The sequence below is a fragment of the Elephantulus edwardii genome, unplaced genomic scaffold, assembly GCF_000299155.1.
Source record: "Elephantulus edwardii isolate Elephantulus edwardi_28Jun2011 unplaced genomic scaffold, EleEdw1.0 scaffold00060, whole genome shotgun sequence".
In the NCBI taxonomy this organism is placed as follows: Eukaryota; Metazoa; Chordata; class Mammalia; order Macroscelidea; family Macroscelididae; genus Elephantulus; species Elephantulus edwardii.
Genome location: NW_006399810.1, coordinates 1,291,981 through 1,311,026, shown reverse-complemented (window position 1 = coordinate 1,311,026; position 19,046 = coordinate 1,291,981). Strand labels below are relative to the sequence as shown.

At 38.5% G+C, this 19,046-nt stretch overlaps 1 protein-coding gene across 2 annotated transcripts in view; it reads left to right on the top strand.

Moving 5' to 3' along the window:
* SCHIP1 (schwannomin interacting protein 1) overlaps positions 1 to 19,046 on the top strand; it is a 1,325,222-nt gene that overhangs the window by 277,103 nt on the left and 1,029,073 nt on the right. The window lies entirely within an intron of this gene.

The following is a 19,046-nucleotide window of genomic DNA, read 5'->3' as shown; positions in this document are numbered from 1 at the left end:
AGACAAATACTTCATAATGCCACTGTTATAAAACAGGACTGACATTGGGGTTGGAGGTAAACTAAGAAAAAAGGAGATAAATAATGTACACGGCATTGAAGCAGATGAGAGAGAACTGTATGAAAGGAATATATGATTAGGTATTATTGGCGTGACAAAAATCCAGAATAAGAGCTGCATAACAAAGTGGACTTAGGAGAGAGGAACTGTATAACAAAGAATTGTTGTTTGGTTTTTTTTTCCAAAGAAGAAAGAGAACTGGGAGGGCAGCAGGATGAAAAGTATGCAACAATGAATGAATGAATGGAAATCCAAGTTCTTTATAAATTTGTATTAAAATCTCAATTAAAAGAGCCTGAAAATAGAAATGCCATATGACCCAGCTACTCCATTTCTTGGCATATACCCAAAGAAAATGAGAACGGAGGTTCACACAGAAACTTGTTCACCAATGTTCATAGCAGCATTGTTTACCATTATTTACCATCACAAGAACATGAAAACAGCCTAGATGTCATAAATGAATCGATTGAGAAGTTGTGGTATGTTCACACAATGGAGAACTGCACAGCATGCAGGAGAAATGATTTTGTAAGTCACTACCTAACTTGGAAGGGACTGAAGAGCATTATGCTGAATGAACTAACTCAGACCCACAAGGGTAAATACTGTATAAAACCATTATTGTAGAACGAATATTCAGATCCAATGCATGGGTGAGGGGGAGGTGGAAATAAAGGGGTTTGAATGAGGTGTTAGGGGTTTAATCATAGGGTTGTTGGATGGGGTGAAGGAAATGGAAAGGATCTTTTGTGAAAAAAATATATTCAAACTTTGTAAATAAATCACAATAGTTTAAAAAAAAATAAGACCAATTGCTTTGGGAAAATCTGCTGTCAGGGATCTCTTCAGAGTACCAAAGAGCAATGATGTCAGTCTAGAGACTAAGATGAGCCTGATCCATGCCATGGTCTTTGCAATTACTTTCTATTTAATTGTGAGCTGGACAATGATTAAGGGTGGCAGAAAAAGACTCGATACCTTTGAGCTGTGGTACTGGAGAAGAATATTGGATCTACATAGGCTGCTAAGAGAACAAACAGGTCATATAGAGAGGATAAAACCACACTGTACCTCCGAGAAGGATTTTCAAGCTCCATCTGACATTGGGCAGGTTGCAAGGAGGGATCAGTCCTTGGAGAGTGACTTCATGCTTGGAAGGGTGGAGGGACAGCTCAGGAGAGGAAGACCCTGTATGAGATTAATTGACAGTGACTGGAATAATGTTCATAGGTGTATCCGAGATGATGAAATAGGCATAAGTTAGAGCAGATGCAGTGCTTTTATGCACTTCACAAAAACAACAATGCAATTTTACATAAACTATTGAAAAGAACTTCAAGGAAAGCAATTATGCAGCAAAGTACAATTGGTTAGATGAGAATTAACAAGGTCTTCAATAAGGATAGTAGGGTTGGGTATGAGAAAGAAGAAATAGACAGGTACGAGGTGCTGATGCTGCAGGGAATGTTCTTATTGCTATGATCTCCCTTGACAAGTATGTGCAAAATACAAATTCATTTTCTAGTTGGACTCAGGAAAAGATCTCATCTGAATGAAGCAGTATTTTGAATACTGCAAAAAAATGCATTCTAATACCAGACATAACTACAAAGAACAGATTTGTGAATTAATTTTCCCATATTTGCAATTCTGTCTGCATTGTGAGAGGTGTCTATATACTAGACTTGAATGCTTATTGATGCTTAAGTTCTCAGTATGATGCTTGGTCTCTAACCTTTTTTGACATACAACAGAAATATTTAAGATGTAAATGTGTGTACACCTTTATGGCTGTATCTAAACATTTAAGGCTTGGTTTTAATAGTTGTCCTGTCAAGCTATCTTAACTTTTGAGTAAGGTGACCATTTTGAGCATATTACTGATGTTGTTGATGATTGACTTCAAGTTGGGCACAACTCATAGCAACCCTATGACCAAAAGGCCTAAAGCTCTTCTACAACTATCGACATTTATCAAAGTTTATAGGGTTTCCAGAAGCATGTTATTTAGGAAATGGATGCCACTCCTGTTTCCAAAATATTACTGATAGGACCTTAATATCTTATTTCCTCAATTTAATAGCAGTAATTAGAGTTCATTCTACAATGATAGAATGTCTATGTTTTAAAACTAGTAAGGGTTCTCTTGATTATGCACAATCTCAAGAGAAAAAGGAAGGATATTTAAACATGAAAGGTGTTCTTCAAAGTAGCAAAATAAAAATGAGTTTGTTCATTCGGTCTGACAGTCTTAGATACACCAGGCTTCTTGGTTAGGAGTTTGTGAGCATGTCTTGAGGCTCGTGGAGACCCTACCAATGAAGCCCTAGGATGCTAAAAGTAAAGGGTAAAATAAACCCAGAGGAGCCTCAGAAGAAAATGTTGATAATCTACTTCTGCAAGGTGACAGCTACTGAAAACTCCATGACTAATGGTACTACTCAGACACACAGGAGCCGAGAGATGATAAAAGATAGAAGATAGATAGATAGATAGATAGATAGATAGATAGATGATAGTCACAGAAAGAGGGTCATGAATCACAGAGACAGAGAGAGTTGCAGAGAGATACAGAGAGAGAAAAGAGAGATATGAGAAGAAACAGACTCTTTCAGCTCTGCCTCATCTTGTACTTTTAAAAATAGCAAACTGTGAATCCAGTTAAGACTGTCTTTTCTTTTTAAATTTAGGACTGTCTTTTCTTAACTTACCTTAAGATTGTGATCTGACCAACCTCCACCAGAAAGTGATCTAGTAGTAAGTGTAGTTTTCCAGAAATGCTGATCTGCTTCAGGCAAATCTTAGGCATTGAAATAATCTCAGATCATCAAGGTGACCAGGGACAATGACTTAATAATAGCATAACTGGGTTTTTATTTGAGCATGTTTCCATTTGGAATCTGTTCAAATGAATTCAAATGTCTGGTACTCACACAGCTGGCAGTCAGAGCTTTTATGCCCTAACGCCTATGAGCATAACCTTGCCAGTCAAACTAGAGTTGAGAATGATCTGTCACAATGACTTGCCCCATCATTATACCTTATATTTGGAAGTCTCTGTATGTATAAGGCAGCAAATAATAATGCCACTGTAAAACAGCATAGTAAAGCCCGGGAACACCTTGCTCTGTTATTATAGTCATAAAACCATAGCCCCTAATGCTCATTCAAAATACCCTTAGCCTACTCAAAACAGGCAAATCTCTTAAGTCTGCTCCATCATATGTGTCTCATGTGCCCATAATTCATCCAAATGAATTCTTTAAAAGAGCTGAAATTCATGTTCAGCTAAAAGGTAACTTCACAGTGTGAAATTTACAGATCTGTCAGCTATTAAAAAAAACAAAAAACAAACCCACAAAAAAATTAATGCATAATACATAAACAAATCTATACTCTTCTTGAGGGGAAAAGCCCACAAAATAATGGCAAAAGAAAATAATTTAGCTTTTACTTTCCAAAGGGAGAAAACATGAATCTTGCATTTTCCTTTTTGACGCCTTTTTGGCTTTAAATATATGAGATGACTATTAATGCCCATATTCACAGCAGGGGTAGGAGGGGAAAGGCTGTAAATTGTAAAGCACATTTACATTATAACAAGGCCCATGGAAGCATTGTAATTCACGCAGTTATTTCAACAGAGGCTTGGACACCCTCCAATTTAATTTTCTGAAGTTGGGCTGTGCAGCTGGGTCGCTCCTGGTCTAATCTGGGAAATGCATCTCTTACCGCCCTGGATCAGAAGGCTGCCATACTGGCTGTCACCACAGAGCATCATTTACAGCCACAGAGGTCCAAGGGCAAACATCACAGTCACTTTATGTGGACACAGCAACCTAGCTAGCTTCATAAATTTTGCTGCAAAGAACAATAATCAATATTTCATATTTAATGATGCAAAGCTAAAATTAGTACAGATTTTATGTCATACACTTTTCTAAATTATGCAAACATTAGTATTCCCCATTTTAGTGGTCTTATTACACTCCCATTAAAAAGGGAGGAGCCAATGGAGGGAAATTAGGAAGCTTGGTGATAACTAATGAGATAATTGAATGATCAAGTGTCAAGAGTAATTTTAGTTCTACTTTTGCTAGTAACCCTTGGTTAATATGACGTTCTTCCCAGTGCAGGAAGAAAATGATGAATGATGTTTGTGAATGGCCCAGGTTTTATTATCAATAGCATGAAGCCAGGTAAACTGACAATTGTTTTCACACTTTGTTACCTTAAATAAATGATCATGAATTTGCTGGCAATGAAATGACCAGGGAATAAACCAGAAAGTTAAAAGGGCAGCATTTAGACTCAAGTGCACTTTAGAGTAAAAAAGCAATTTTGAATGGATTTCTGATTTTAAACCTGTCAAAAGAACAGACCCTGATTGTTTAGACAGCAGGAGTGTTAAAGAAAGGAAAAGATCCAAGGATGGTGTTTTATACCTGGGCAGGTCAAATGGCTGAGTAAAAGTGGCAGCAGAGCTGAGCACATCTAACCTCTGAGCTGCATTCCACCATTCATGACAGGGGCAAATCCCCCAGGATTAGGGTAGGAGGGATAGTTGGACACCAAAAAAAAAAACCAAAAAAAAAACAAAAAAACAAAAAAAAAAAAACCCAAATAAACAAAACAAACAGCTTGGAAGAATCTGGTCTGGAAAACAATGTATTCGAATTTTGTAAATAAACTAGCATAAACAAAACAAAAACCAAAAACGTATTCACCATCCTGTCTAAAGGTCTGTGTCCAAGTTTAGAATGACTTCTCTATCTGTGGGTAACATGGGCTGTGGCAAGCAAATCAATTATTTACTTTAACAATTGTTGTTTTTGTTGTTGTTGTTGTTATGTGCCATTGAGTCATCTGCAACTCATAGCGATCCTATGTACAACAGCTCTGAACACTGCCCTATCCTGAGCCAATTTCACTGTCTTCTGATATGTCAATCCATCTCATCCGGGATCTTCTTCTGTGCTGTCCTTCCATCCTTCCAAGCATAATGTCCTTTTCCAAGGACTGGTCCCTCCTAGCGATGTGCTCAAAGTATGTGAAACAGAGCTTCAAAATCCTAGCCTCCAAGGAGAAATTTGGTTTCACCCTCTTCAAGAAAGACCTAGCTTCCATTTCTTTGCTGCTCATAGTACAGATTTCATTGGGAGAAATTGCATTAAGGAATATGGACTGCTGTGTGCCAGGCTTGTGCCCAGACTTTGCAGAGAGGATTAGTCCATATTTCAATAACGACAGATGCTAAATAGAGCAGGGTAGACATTGTCTCCTTATCTATTGAATCACACTGACTCAGGAAGTTGGCTTTCCTCAGGTCAGGATCTCCCTCCTGTAGTGATCAGCCATCAAAGAAGAAATATTCTTCTATTACTTCACATGAGTACTAATGATTTAATACCATTAACCTAGCTCAAATTACAGAAAAGCAATCACAATGATTTGGGGGAAAGGGGGGGAAAGGTGGCAAATCCTGAGGCATGACAGTTAGGGTATAACAGGAGACAGACCACCCAGTTAAGAGGGTGATTGAAAAGAGTTTAAGGAAGTGACTAGTCACAAAGATGTACTGAGGATGTAAGGAAAGCCACTGGAGATGGTGAAGCATCTGGGAAGAGCAGTTTTTGGAAGGGGTAAAGGAAAGAGGAGAAAGAAAGACCTGAAGGGGGTGGAAGAAGGGAACAGTTAAAGGAATAAGGCAAGAAATACAAGTGTGAAAGCTACAGATGTGTCAATGAAAGAGACTCAGTTACTGCCAGTCTGCCCCAGAGAGAAAGGAGCAAAGAGAGAATATGCTCCAATTTCTCTCTTCCCTTATCTTATCCCAGGCCTCCCACTGCAAGAGTCCCAGAAAACAGAGCAAAGGGCCAAATCACCAGCTTCCTAAGGTGCAAAGGAGAAGAAAAAAAATCTCAACAGGAGGGAAAGAGAATTATCAGCAAAGAGCGTAATAAAATTTCTCCTATTTGGGGAAGCCACTAAGCTATTGGTATTTCTTTTCATCTCCATCAGAACAGTGCGTTCAATTAATTTCTTCAGCAAAAAAATAATTTTTCAGACATTACCCAAGTGACTTCTTTTAGGAGTAGAGACCTCGTAGGGAATGAATCACCATTAAGCTCTATGAAGGAGGCAGACAAAGAGGTCATGCTATAGTAGCTGTCACTGCAGACTGTCAAGGAGCAGGGGAGGGCAGTGCATTCAGCTCATCTGTTGTGTTAAGAAAACCAGTATGGTGGGAAGGGTAGAGTTGGAGAGCTTCCTGGTAGAATGGTAGTGGACAAGTAGAAAAGTTACAAATGTTTTGTTTGGGTTTGGATGTCCATTCAGACAGCATGAGAGTTCTGGGCTTTATGAAGTTTTGTCTGACCAGAGATAAATGGAGAGAGGGAGCAAGGAATGACAAGGTGAGCTTATCACACAACTTGAATGTAGGGTTTGGAATTTGTCCCCTGAAGGAGCTATTGACATTTTTAGTATGGAAATTGTATTGATAGATTTGAAATCAGAGATAAACGGTACCATTGGGGACAAGTAGTAATAGGAGTTGGCATTATATATGTTTTTAATGATAAATTAAAACAAAACTTTCTCAGAGAGTGAAACTGGGAGTAAAAGCCTGTTGAACAAGCCAATTTCCTTAATCTATCTCCTGGAAAATGAGAACGTTGTGTGAAACTTCTAGGCCAATTGAATTGAAATGTTTTTGTATAGTTAGCTTAAATAACCAAATGATGAAATCAATCCTCCAAATTGTCAGAAGAACAGCTGTTCAGAAAGCTCTTGTTAGTCATTGACCTTATGTTTAATATGATTTCCTAGAATGTGGAGCATTGAATTGAATAAAGTGCTGCATCAAAGCCCTCCCCACCCATCAAGCTCCCTGCAGTGAAAGAACCAAGGAAAAGAAAGTGGCTGGCATGCAGGGCAAAAATCTTGTCCTTCTTGTCACCTAAAACCCCAGGGGAAAAGAAAAGAAAGAACTGGAACACGAGTGTATCTTAAAGACAAAAATGCCAGGACTCCCAACAGCTCAATTCCTTTCCCAATCACAATGCAAGGGATAAAAAAGAAAGAGTATATGACCTAAAAATTCACTTAGCTTTTCAAGAATAGCTTAGAAATTTCATTTGACCTACTTCTTTTGTTTAAAGTGGCTTTAAACATGACCCTTTGTATGACCTGCACTTACTGATTATGCCAGTATACGGGTAGGATGTAATGCACGATTAGGTAGGAAGCAAGAGGGGAAAGAGAAGGTAGATGTGGAAATCGTTCTTTGAAAAAGGAACTAGGTCTACAAGGTTGAAGAATAGGTCTCACCCTGAAAATACACTGTCACAATAAATGAGATTCCGTTTGTCTCTCTTTCCTCCTATGCATTTATCATGTACGCTCTGGCGATAGCATTCCTTCTGATTTATTGTTAAAATCATGCATGCAATAAAATAGTTAAAATAAAGATGCTCACACATCATGCAATGAAAGAGAGAGAATAATTGTACTAACAATGTGGAGAGAATAGTTATGGCAACTGAATAGTCAATTTAACCTAAGCTACTTGGCAGCTAGGACAAAATAAATGACTTCAGTAAGATTTATGGGCTATGATTGTTGATGAATAGAAGTGTACTATTGCATCAAAGGGAACAAATGTCTCCCTGGTATTACATTCTAAAATGAATTTCACTCCAACTCTTGTATATAGGCAAGAGGCAGTAGCAAAATGGACAGTGTCTTATATAACAATTTAGCAGAAGATGCAGTAATGTTCTTCATATGAGATTTATTACATCATGTTCAATGTTCAATATAAATCCAGCAGCTTTTACTTTAAAAATCCCTGATACTGTTAGCCTGCTTAATCCATTAGTCTTCTGACTAAATAAAACATACAAAATCTAATGATGCAATACAAACCAACTCTTTAGTTCCGATCTTTTAAAATTCAATGACTCATATAAGAGTCCTGGAGGTTTACTACACTGTCAGTGGTGCTTTTATCTATAAGATCAGCAGTTTGAATCCATCAGCTGCTCCACAGAAGAAAGATGGACAATATTCTCTCATTAAGATCCACAGCCTCAGAAACTCGATAAAGGATTTCTGATATTTTGGTTTTTGATCTTGTATCCTGCCACTCTTTTTACTTTAGCTTATTATCTTTTTTGTCTTACTTAAATTCTTTCACTTCAAAAAATACTTATATAGCAGTTCCGGTATTCGCATCTTCACATCTTCAACTACAGAACTAAAGTTTAAGCATCAAACATTGCTTTGATCACTATGTGCTCTAAGCTCTTCTTACTGTGCTGAAAGCACAGTAATACCTATAAATACCTACATGACAGAAACTTACTTTTATAAACCTTACAACCTAATGTCTCTTTTTATCAATGCTATCGAATCTATTCCACCATGGCCCTCCAGCAGACTTTCAAGTCTATAAATTCTGTGGGAGAAGACTGTACATCTTTTCCCTTCAGAATAGCTGTAAAAACTGTAAAAGAAACGTGACTCACTACGGACAACACATCAGAGCTCCCTTAAAACCTAACTGTTGTTGTTTCTAGGCACCATGGAGTCAACTGTTCACCCGATACGTGATACATCAGTGTAAAAGGAGAAGCTGCAACAAGGAGGTGGGCTGACTGACTTCTACAGGCTTCATAAAGGGAAGCTGTCCCCGTCAGTAGTATTCATAGCAGCTAACAGCTGCTTGGTCAGACACGCCACCTCCAAGGCTACTGCATCTCTTTCTACCAATTAGTTGAGTTAGAGTTCATAGTTGACTCCCAGACTTTATTCACAGTTCTAGGATTGATAAGGGAAATAGATTGGACAGTGGGGGAGGCAAAGAATATCATGCAATATAAGTCCAGATTTAGTCCATCAGTCCCAAGCCACATGTTATCTCCTCTTTTGCTAACCCTCTCTCTCTAACTTTCGCAGCATGGTATCTTTTTATGAAGATTGGTCCCTCCTGATACCATGCCCAAAAGTATGTGAGATAAAATGTCATTGTTCTTACCTCGAAGGAATAGCCTGTTTGCATTTCCTGCAAAACAGATTTGTTTGTTCTTTAAGCAGTCTACATTGTTGGTATGTGACATCATGTCAGAAATGACTCATCTGATTCTCCAGTGTATTTGTAAAGGCACTAAATTGCATGGGAGGAAATTTTTCATCTTGTATATTCAATACTCTTCATCTCAGCTCAAAGAAATCAATTCTTCTTTTATTTTCCTTACTCACTGTCCAATTTTCAAATGCATAGGAAACAATTGGAAATATAATGGCTTCGATCAGGCCTACTAGTCCTTAAACTAACACAGTTGCTCTTTAGCATTTTGGAGAAGTCCTCAACAGCAGATTTTCCCAATAAAACACATCTTTTGATTTCTTGACTGCTACTGCCTTGTGGGTTGAAAATCTAAACAAAAACGCCTTTGGTAACTTCATTATTTTCTCTGTCCTTCATAAAGTTGTCTGTTGGTTCAGTGGTGAAGTCTTTTGTTTTCTTTACATTGAAATATAATCCATATTTAAGAGTGTAGTCTTTGATCTTCTACAACAAGTACTTCAAGACTTCTTGACTTTCTGTAAGCAGGGCATTGCCATCTATATGACACAGATTGTTGATAAGTCTTCCTCCAATTCTGATATAATCATTGTTTTCTCCATATAATCTACATTCCCAAATTATTTGCTCAGCATACATTTGAACATGCAAGAAAGAATAAAACTCTGTTTGGGGAGGTGCAGGGGGGGATTGTGTACCAATGAGGGAGTTTTTCTTTTGCTTTTCAAGGAGAGGAGCAAATGGGGGGGGGAGGGGGGAGGGGTTTGTGCGGGGAGAAGGGTGCAACAATGAATGAATCGAATCCCAAAATCTCTGTAGATGTTCATTGAAATGAAAAAGAAACAACCTAAATTAAAAAAAAAAAAGAATAAAACTCTGATGGACCCTTTTCCTGATTTACAACCTCCTAGAAATAATACAAATGCAGGATATTGAGAGTTGATAAACAAGCTAAGTAAATAGTGATGATTGATTTTGGGGTGTTGTTTTATTTGGATCACATTTTCAAAAAATTAATTTTATATTTGTTTGCTTAAAGTTTGTATACATGTGTTTCACACTTTTCTTCATTCATACTGTGTTTCATGCAGTCATTCCCATGCATTAAAATTAATTACCATTGGACTATGCACATCATTACCCTAACTTTTCATTTTCCTGTGGATCTTTCCCATGTTTCTTTATCCCCTCCATCCACCCACCAAATTGTGTAACCCTGTGCTTTTGCCCTACCCATCCTCAAACTTCTGCTGCCAACTTTTCCTCCTTTGATGTCTCATACATGTTTTACTAGTTATTATTCTATTTTTACAACAATGGTCTTATGCAGCATTTGTTCTTAAGAAACTGAGTTAATTCAATCAGCATAATGCTCTCTACACTCTCCCAAGTTATGTAATACTTTTTGAAATTTTTGCTCCTGAGTACTGCATGTATTCCATTGTGTGAATGTGCCATAATTTCTCAGTCCATTCAGTTGTGGACATTTGTCCTGTTTCTGTGTTCTTGCAATAGTGAATAATGCTGCTATGAAAGTTGGTCTACAAATCTTCATTTATGTATCAGTTCTAATTTCCTTGGGTGTCAGAAGAAACTCTGAAGATTACACTGGGCGTAGAGAAGCCAAAGCACAAGGAAGAATTCAAGATACTGAAGAGAGCTGAACAGAAGATTCCGAAAGGCAGCACGGGATGACAAAGCAAAATATTACAATGAAACGTGCAAGGAGCTAGAGTTGGAAAATCAAAAGGGCCGAACTCGTTCAGTGTTTCTTAAGCTCAAGGAACTGAAGAACAAATTCAAACCTTGAGTTGCTATAATCAAGGATGCCTTAGGCAGAATATTAAATGATCCAGGAAGTATTAAAAAGAAGATGGAAGGAATATACTGAGACATTGTGTAGAAAGGAATTGGCAGATACAGGACAATTTAATGAAATAATATTTGAGCAAAAGCCTATGGTGATAAAGGAAGAAGTTCAAGCTGCTTTGAAGGAAATAGCAAAAAATAAGGCCCCAGGAATAGATGGTATACCAATTGAAGTATTTCAGATAACAGATGTTGCCCTGGATGTGCTCACCAAGTTGTGCCAAGAAATCTGGAGAACACCCACTTGGCCAACTGACTGGAAGAGGTCTATATTTGGTCCCATTCCAAAGAAGGGTGACCCAACAGAGTGGAAAGTACAGAACAATATCATTGATTTCACATGCAAGCAAGATCCTACTGAAGATTATCCAAAAACGACTGGAACAGCACATCAGCAGAGAACTGCCAGAAGTCCAGGCTGGGTTTAGAAGGGATCATGATAGTAGGGATATTGTTGCTGATGTTAGATGGATCTTAGCTGAAAGCAGGGAATACCAGAAGAATGTCTGTCTGTGTTTCATTGATTATGCAAAGGCATTTGACTGTGTGGGTCACAACAAACTGTGGTTGACTCTGAGAAGAATGGGAATCCCTGAACATTTAATCATGCTGATGCGAAACCTATACTTGGACCAAGAGGCAGTAATCAGAACAGAGCAGGGTAACACTGCATGGTTCAAAATTGGGAAGGATGTACACCAGGGATATGTCCTATCTCCATACCTTTTCAACCTGTATGCAGAGCAGATTATCCGGGAGGCTGGGCTCTATGAGGAGAAGTGTGGTATCAGGATTGGTGGAAGATCTATTAACAATCTGCGTTATGCAGATGACACGTTATGCAGGAGGACCCCATACAATTGTTGCAGGGGGTCAAGGACTGCACTCTTCAGTATAGACTGAGGCTCAATGTCAAGAAGACAAAGATTCTCACCACTGGACCAATTGGCAGCATCAGGATGGATGGTGAAGAGATTGAGATTGTTCACAGCTTCAGTTTGCTTGGCTCCACGGTCAACATCTTGGCATCAGCAGCCAGGAAATGAAAAAACATATTGCGTTGGGAAAGTCTGCTGTTAGGGACCTCTCTAAAGTACTCAAGAGCAATGGTGTGTCTCTGGAGACTAAGGTGCGTCTGATACAGGCCATTGTCTTTGCAATCACTTGCTATGCATCAGAAAGTTAGACAGTGACTAGGGAGGATAGCAGGAGAATTGATACCTTTGAGCTGTCATGCTAGAGAAGAGTATTGAATGTACCATGGACTGCCAAGAAACAAATAGATTCATCCTGGAGAGGGTTAATCCAAGCTCTTCCCTGGAGGGAACGATTCTGGGGCTTCGTCTGACATATTTTGGACATTTTATAAGGAGAGACTGGTCCTTGGAGAGGGACATCATGCTTGGGAGGGTGGAAGGACAGCGCAGGAGGGGAAGACTCTCTATGAGGTGGATTGATTCAGTGACTGAGGTAATCGGGATGGGTGTGTTGGACACAGTGTGATTGGCACAGGATAGAGCAGGGTTTAGGGCTGTTATACATAGGGTCGCTATGAGTCGCAAGCAACTCAATGGCACATGACGAGAACAACATATACCTAGTAGTGGAATAGCTGGCTCATATGGAGTTTCTATGGTCATCTTTTTTGAGGAAACCTCAAACTGCTTTTCAGAGTGGTGTACCAGTTTACAATTTGACCAATAGTGGATGAGAGTTCCTAACTTCCTACATCCTCCCCAACATTTGTTGCTTGCTGCCCTGCTAAACTGCCACTGCTGCTGGGCTGAGATGGTATCTCATTGTGGGTTTGATTTGCCTCTCTCTTATTGCCAGTGATTTTGAGCATTTCTTCATGTGCCTCTTGGCCACCTGAATTCTTCTTCTGCGTAAAGTATTTCCATGTCTTTTGTCCATTTTTTAATTGGGTTATCAGTCTTTTTCTCCTGGAAGCCCAGTAGTATTCTGTGGACGTTTTTTATAAAATCCTTGTCTGAGATGGTATTGTCAATTTTTTTTTCTATTCAGTAAGTTTTCTTTCTATTCTGTTGGAAAATAATTGAGTTTTTATTTTAAGGTAAAGCTATATCTGATAAAACATTTGCCAATCCAACAATTATTCCACGTATAATTCGGTGACATTATATGCATCATATTGTACAACCAGTTACACTACCCTTTTCCAAATTACTTGACCAGATATATGACATTTGAATAGCTTAGCTGTCTTGAGAGGCCTCATTTAAGCAGAGATCTGAATGGTATGAGGATATGAGCCATGTGAAGTTATGGAGAATGAGAATCTGTGCAGAGGTGACAGTAAAGATAAATGGTCTGAAGCTGGAGTAAGCAGAAGATTCTAAAATACCATAGGCTGGTATTGTTAGAATGGGAGAAGGATGGACAGTCTCCTCCTGTGTGATTTACTGCCTCTGAAAACATACCCGAAGGGTAAGCTAATGGGTTGGTTCTGACTCAAGGGGCCATAACAACAAGGTACTTTTAGAATAGAATCAGTTTGTGAGGGAAGGAGATGAGGTCACAAAGAGAGATGGAGGTTCTATGTTATGTAACTTGGGTATTTTCTATAGTGTCATATGACTATGAAAGTTAGACAATGAATAAAAACAACTGAAGAGGAATTTGTGTCTTTGAATTGTGGTACTGGAAAATAATATTGGATATATTAGCATAGACTTGGCATAGACTGCTAAAAAAATAAACAAATCTGTGTTGCTGGATGTGCAACCAGGATTCATTTTTAGAGGCAAGCCTGGAGAAATTCCATCTCTCATACTTTATGCACACTTTATGTTGAGAACAGTAAAGGTTCAGCAAGAGAAGAAACTTCTCAATGAGATGGTTAGACACAGTGATTGCAACAATGGGTTGGAGCATGGCAGAAATTGTGAGGATGATTTAGAGGAGGATAAAGTTGCAGTCTCTGATTATCAAAATTGCTATCAGTGGTAGCCAACTTCAAGGTATCCAACAACAGCTATGTCACAGTGATGAGTTTGGATTTTATTCTAAGAGCGATAAAGAGTTGTTAGAAATATATGAACAGCAAAGTGTGAACCACTTGTACATTGCTAATAAGTAGAAACACATTTTCTACCTACAATGACATAAAGGAATGGTGAGATTATCTTATGTGACAAAATACTCAGGTGTTGGCAGGTCATAGTTGGTACTACAGTTCCGTAATTTCATGAAAGCCACAGACTCCTTCTTGTTTCCTATTTTGCTAGTGTTAGTGTATAACTTTCTACTTATAAATGCAAGAAAATGTCTATAGTCCAAGGAGAGAAAATCAGATGAATGAATATAAACTACATGCCAGTTGAATGTTTTCCTTTGTAAAAGAAAACCAACAAATTTTACAGAAGTCTCATTCAGTAGACTTAAACTTCCATATTGATTTGGAGAAAAATGGATTTTTATTCCATTACATACATCTGAAATTACCTTTAAAATGATAAAGCTGTCATACTAATAGAAGAAAATAAGAAGACTTTCTTCTTGGGTGACATAAAGAATTAACATGGTCAACTGCTAACATAAAACTCATTACCTTAGGTCTTCCCAAAAGGGCCTTGGAAGAAACCCTGATGATCATGGACAATTAGAGACTATGTATATAATACTTAATATTTTTACAAAGAAAACTGGAGCCAGAGACTAGGACGGGGAGGAAATTTTGTATGAAATGAATGATTTTTTAAAAAAAATGAATTTTTTTATTTAAAATCAAGTTTGCAAAATACTACCTAGCCTCCAGAAGAAAAAGACTGATAACCCAATTACAGATTGGACAAAAGACATGGAAAGACTTTTCACATTCAGATGGTATATGAAGACATATGAAGAAATGCTCAAAATCCCTGGCAATAAGAGAGATGTAAATCAAAACCACAATGAGATAACCATCTCACCCCAGTAGCAGTGGCAAAGCTTATCAGGACAGCAAGCAACAAATGTTGGAGAGGGTGGAGACAGATAGGAACTCCCATACACTGCTGGTCAAATCTAAAATGCTACAACTACTCTGGAAGGCAGTTTAGGATTTTTTTTTTTTCAAAAAGCTGAACATAGAAACTCCATATGACCATACTACTAGGAATATACCCCAAGGAAATTAGAACTAAGATACAGAGATTTGTACACCAACGTTCTTAGCCATATTATTCACCATTGCAAGAACATGAAAATAGCCCAAGTGTCCATAATTAAATGGATTGACAAATTGTGGTACATTCACACCATGGAATACTATACAGCACTCAGGAGCAACAATTTTGAAAAATACTACATAACTTGGAAGAGACTAGAGACTATTATGCTGAGTGACTTAACTTGGTTTTATAAGGGCAAATATTGAATAAGACCATTATTGTAAAAATAGAAAGGTAGCTACTAAAGCATGTAGGCGGGAAGAGGTGGGAGCAGACAAGTGAGGAAGGCTAAGGGCGAAACCATGGGGTTGCACAACTTGGTGGGCGAAGGGAAGGTGAAAAGGAAATGTGAAAGATTAGGGAGGAACATGAAAAACTAAGGTAATGATGGGCATAGTCCAATAGTGATTAATTTTATAGAACATAATGCATGGGAATGATTACATAAAACACAATGTGAAAGAAAGACAGTATGAAACACAATATGTACAAACTTTATAAACAAACTAATAAAAAATAATTTTTTTAAAAAAATACCATTTGGAACAAAGTTATACTCTTAACATGAGTCACCGTAATTTGGATTCAGCTCAATGGTAGCTGGGTTTTATCTTTGTAACACTAGGAGAGGCAAAAATTTCAAAGCAGGACATAGAAAACACCAAGTAGCAAAACAAATAAAGTAATACATTGCATTTTATCAAAATGAAAACTTCCTCATTAAATAAGACTGTATAAAAAGAGAATAGAAAACTATTGATAAGGGAAAATATTAAAAATACAAATATTTGAGAAAAGACTTATAAGAAAAATTTATTAAAATATCCTACAACTCAATAAATAAAGTACATGCAACCCAGCTTTTCAAGATGAGCAAAATATTTAAACAGACACTTCACAAAAGAAGATAAATGAATGTCCAATAAGCATACGAAGAAGTGATTAACATCATTAATCATCTGAATGATGCAAATTAAAACTTCAATAAAATACAACATATCCTCTAGAATGACTACAACTAAGGAGACTGGAGAAATTAGATATTGATAAAGGCACAGGGCCACTAGACTTCTCCGACATTACTGAGGAGAACATAACTGTACAGCCACTTTAGAACACAGGAAGAAAAGAAATGCATGTTTATCCTATGATCTGGCCATTACACTCTTAGATATACACTGAAAATAAATGGAAATACGTATTTTAAAAAATCTTTCCACTGGAAATTGCATGGGGCCTTTGTTCATATTTCTGGAAGTGAAATTCTGGAAGTAACTCAAGCAGTCAACAAGAGAATGAGTTAGTAAAATGTGGTGTATTTATATAGTGAACTGTCGCTCAGGAATAAAAACAAATAAACTACTGGTACAGGCAAGGATGTTAATGAAATGTCAATATAAAGTGCTGAGTAGAAAGATCAGACCATCCTGGCTGGTGTAAGGTGACATGACTGAAGTGAATTAAGCACTAGGTCTCGGAAGCATTGGAGGATAACAGGTTGACACAGGTGTCTTGCCCTATACTGGAGAATGCTCATTTTCAGGATATATTTTGAAAATGGAGCCAACAAATGAGCTGATTGATATGGATTGTGAGAGGAAGATTGGCTAGCAGGTTTTAGGTCTACATTTTCTAAAATGACCAAGAAGTGAGGAAGAAGCAAGCTTCAGACAGAAGACACAGCTAATGAAACACAGCTTTTGGGTTTAAGCTTGAGAAGCTCTTTAGTCATGTACATGGACCTTTTGGGTTAACAAGTGAATGTACAAGACTGGAGATTAGAAGATAGATCAGATTTTAAATAAGAATTCACAGTCATGAAACTGGATGAGATCTCCTGAGTGAGGATAGACAGAGATTAGATGAGGACAGAGCTGTGAAGCATGCCAACTTTTAGCTACTGGGAAATGACAATAGAACCAGTAGAAAAGACTGAAGGAGCTTCACAAAGAGAGAAGGGGAAGCTAGAGGAGGCATTCTGAATTTCAGTAGAAGAGCACGGTCTGAGAAAGGTAGTGGTCGACTCTAATTCTTTTGAGGATTTGAGAATGTGAGTTATTACTGGTTGTTTTGATGCATATAATCTGGAAAAGAAAGGAAAATAGATAAGGCAGGGGAGAAAGTTTTCAGAGTTCATTTCCCTGACTAAGCAAGCAAGAATGAGGATAAGTCTATAAGCTGAGGGTTGAAAGAAACAGGGACAGTGTACCAATTTTGACAGGGAAGAAGAAAAGGAAGTATGCACTGAAGCAAATGTGTTTGTAAGTTTGAGGGCAAAAGATAAAAAAGCTCTCTTCTGATATGATTTACAAAATATAAATGAAATGTTGATATATTTGAAAATGCCCAAGCACTGGGAAAGTCTGCAGTTAGGGACTTCTCCAAATTATTGAGTAATAATGGTGTCAGTTTGAAGATTCAGGGCATGGTCTTTCTGATCACTTGCTATGCATCTGAGAGCTGGACAATGAGTAGGGATGACAGAAAAAGAATTGACACCTTTGAGCTGTGGTATTGGAGAAGAGCACCGAACATCCCATGGATGGCCAAGAGAACAAACAGAACTGTCTTGGAGAGGGTGCAGCAGGAGCTCTCTTTGGAGGCAAGAAAGATGAGACTTCACATGCTTTGGGCATGTTTCTAGGAGGGGCTATTCCTTGGAAAGAGACATGAAGCTGGGAAGAGTGGAGTGTTGGTGAAGGAGAGGAAGACCCTCAGTCAGGAAGATTGACACAGTGACTGCTGCAATGGGCTCTTGTGTGAGGATGGCACAGGACAGAACAGGGTTCAGATCTTTTGTTCATAGGGTCACTATGAGTTATACTTGAGTCGATGGCACTAACAACAACATCTGACATGATAGGAGGCACAGTTCTTACCAGAAAGTGAGAAGACTGGAGGGAGCATTGGAAGTTTCAAGAAACATAAGAAATGTTAAATATAGTGTCAGAAAGTCTGGGAGTAAATGGACTATACAAAGGTAGTAAGATGTTTAGTCAGAAGATAGAAGTTAAAAGGAAAAAAAGAAAGCATGATAAGTTGAAAATAAGACATGTAAGCATGAGTTGTTTTCTGTTTGGTTTTTGTGTTTTGCTGCATTTATTGGACATAAGTGCAGTAGAGCAGGAAACTGAGTTCAAGATTGTTCCAGGCTAGAATAACGGCAAGGCATGCAGGCAGGAGAGTTGAGGGTACGCAAGAGCATGCATGAACTGGGACAGTTACGTGGAAGGACTGCCAAGCCTAAGCTGTGTAGGAGAGACTGTGAGATAGGAGAAAGGCGAGGGACAGTAGGGGAGTGATTAGGTCCTGGATTGAAGGCCCTAGTGGGATCTGAGGATTGTTGGATGGATGTACAGGATGAGAAGGGAGGTCAGAGTGTGGTTTGAAACCTGGACTTTGGAGGTTCCCTCACTATTAGTGGTAAAATCTAGCCTTGGACACTGGGATTAGATAACAGACAGATCACACATTCTCAGAGGTCCTTGCTAGAGGCCAGGGGTTGATGGGGTCAACCACGTGACAGTTGATGTCATTATAAGTGGTGGTGGAAGAAGCAGAAAGCCAGGAGCCAGGGGCTCAAAGAGCAAAGGAAGTGACCAAGAGAAGGGTAAGGTTTTCCATGGAGGATGGTGGGTGGGGCAGAATGTTGGGATGTTCTCAGAGGAAATGAGGTCTTGTAGAGAGTGGCCAGGATCTGAACGCAGAGGTAAGAGGCCTGGAGTGTTCCTATGCCCCCACCAACTTCTCAGAAGGAGCGTATGGGGAAGGTGAAGAGAATTGCAGTGGTGGAGCTGTGTTTGGGGCTCGGCATGTTCGTTGCCAGCAGAATCCTCTAGATCCTAAGCCTC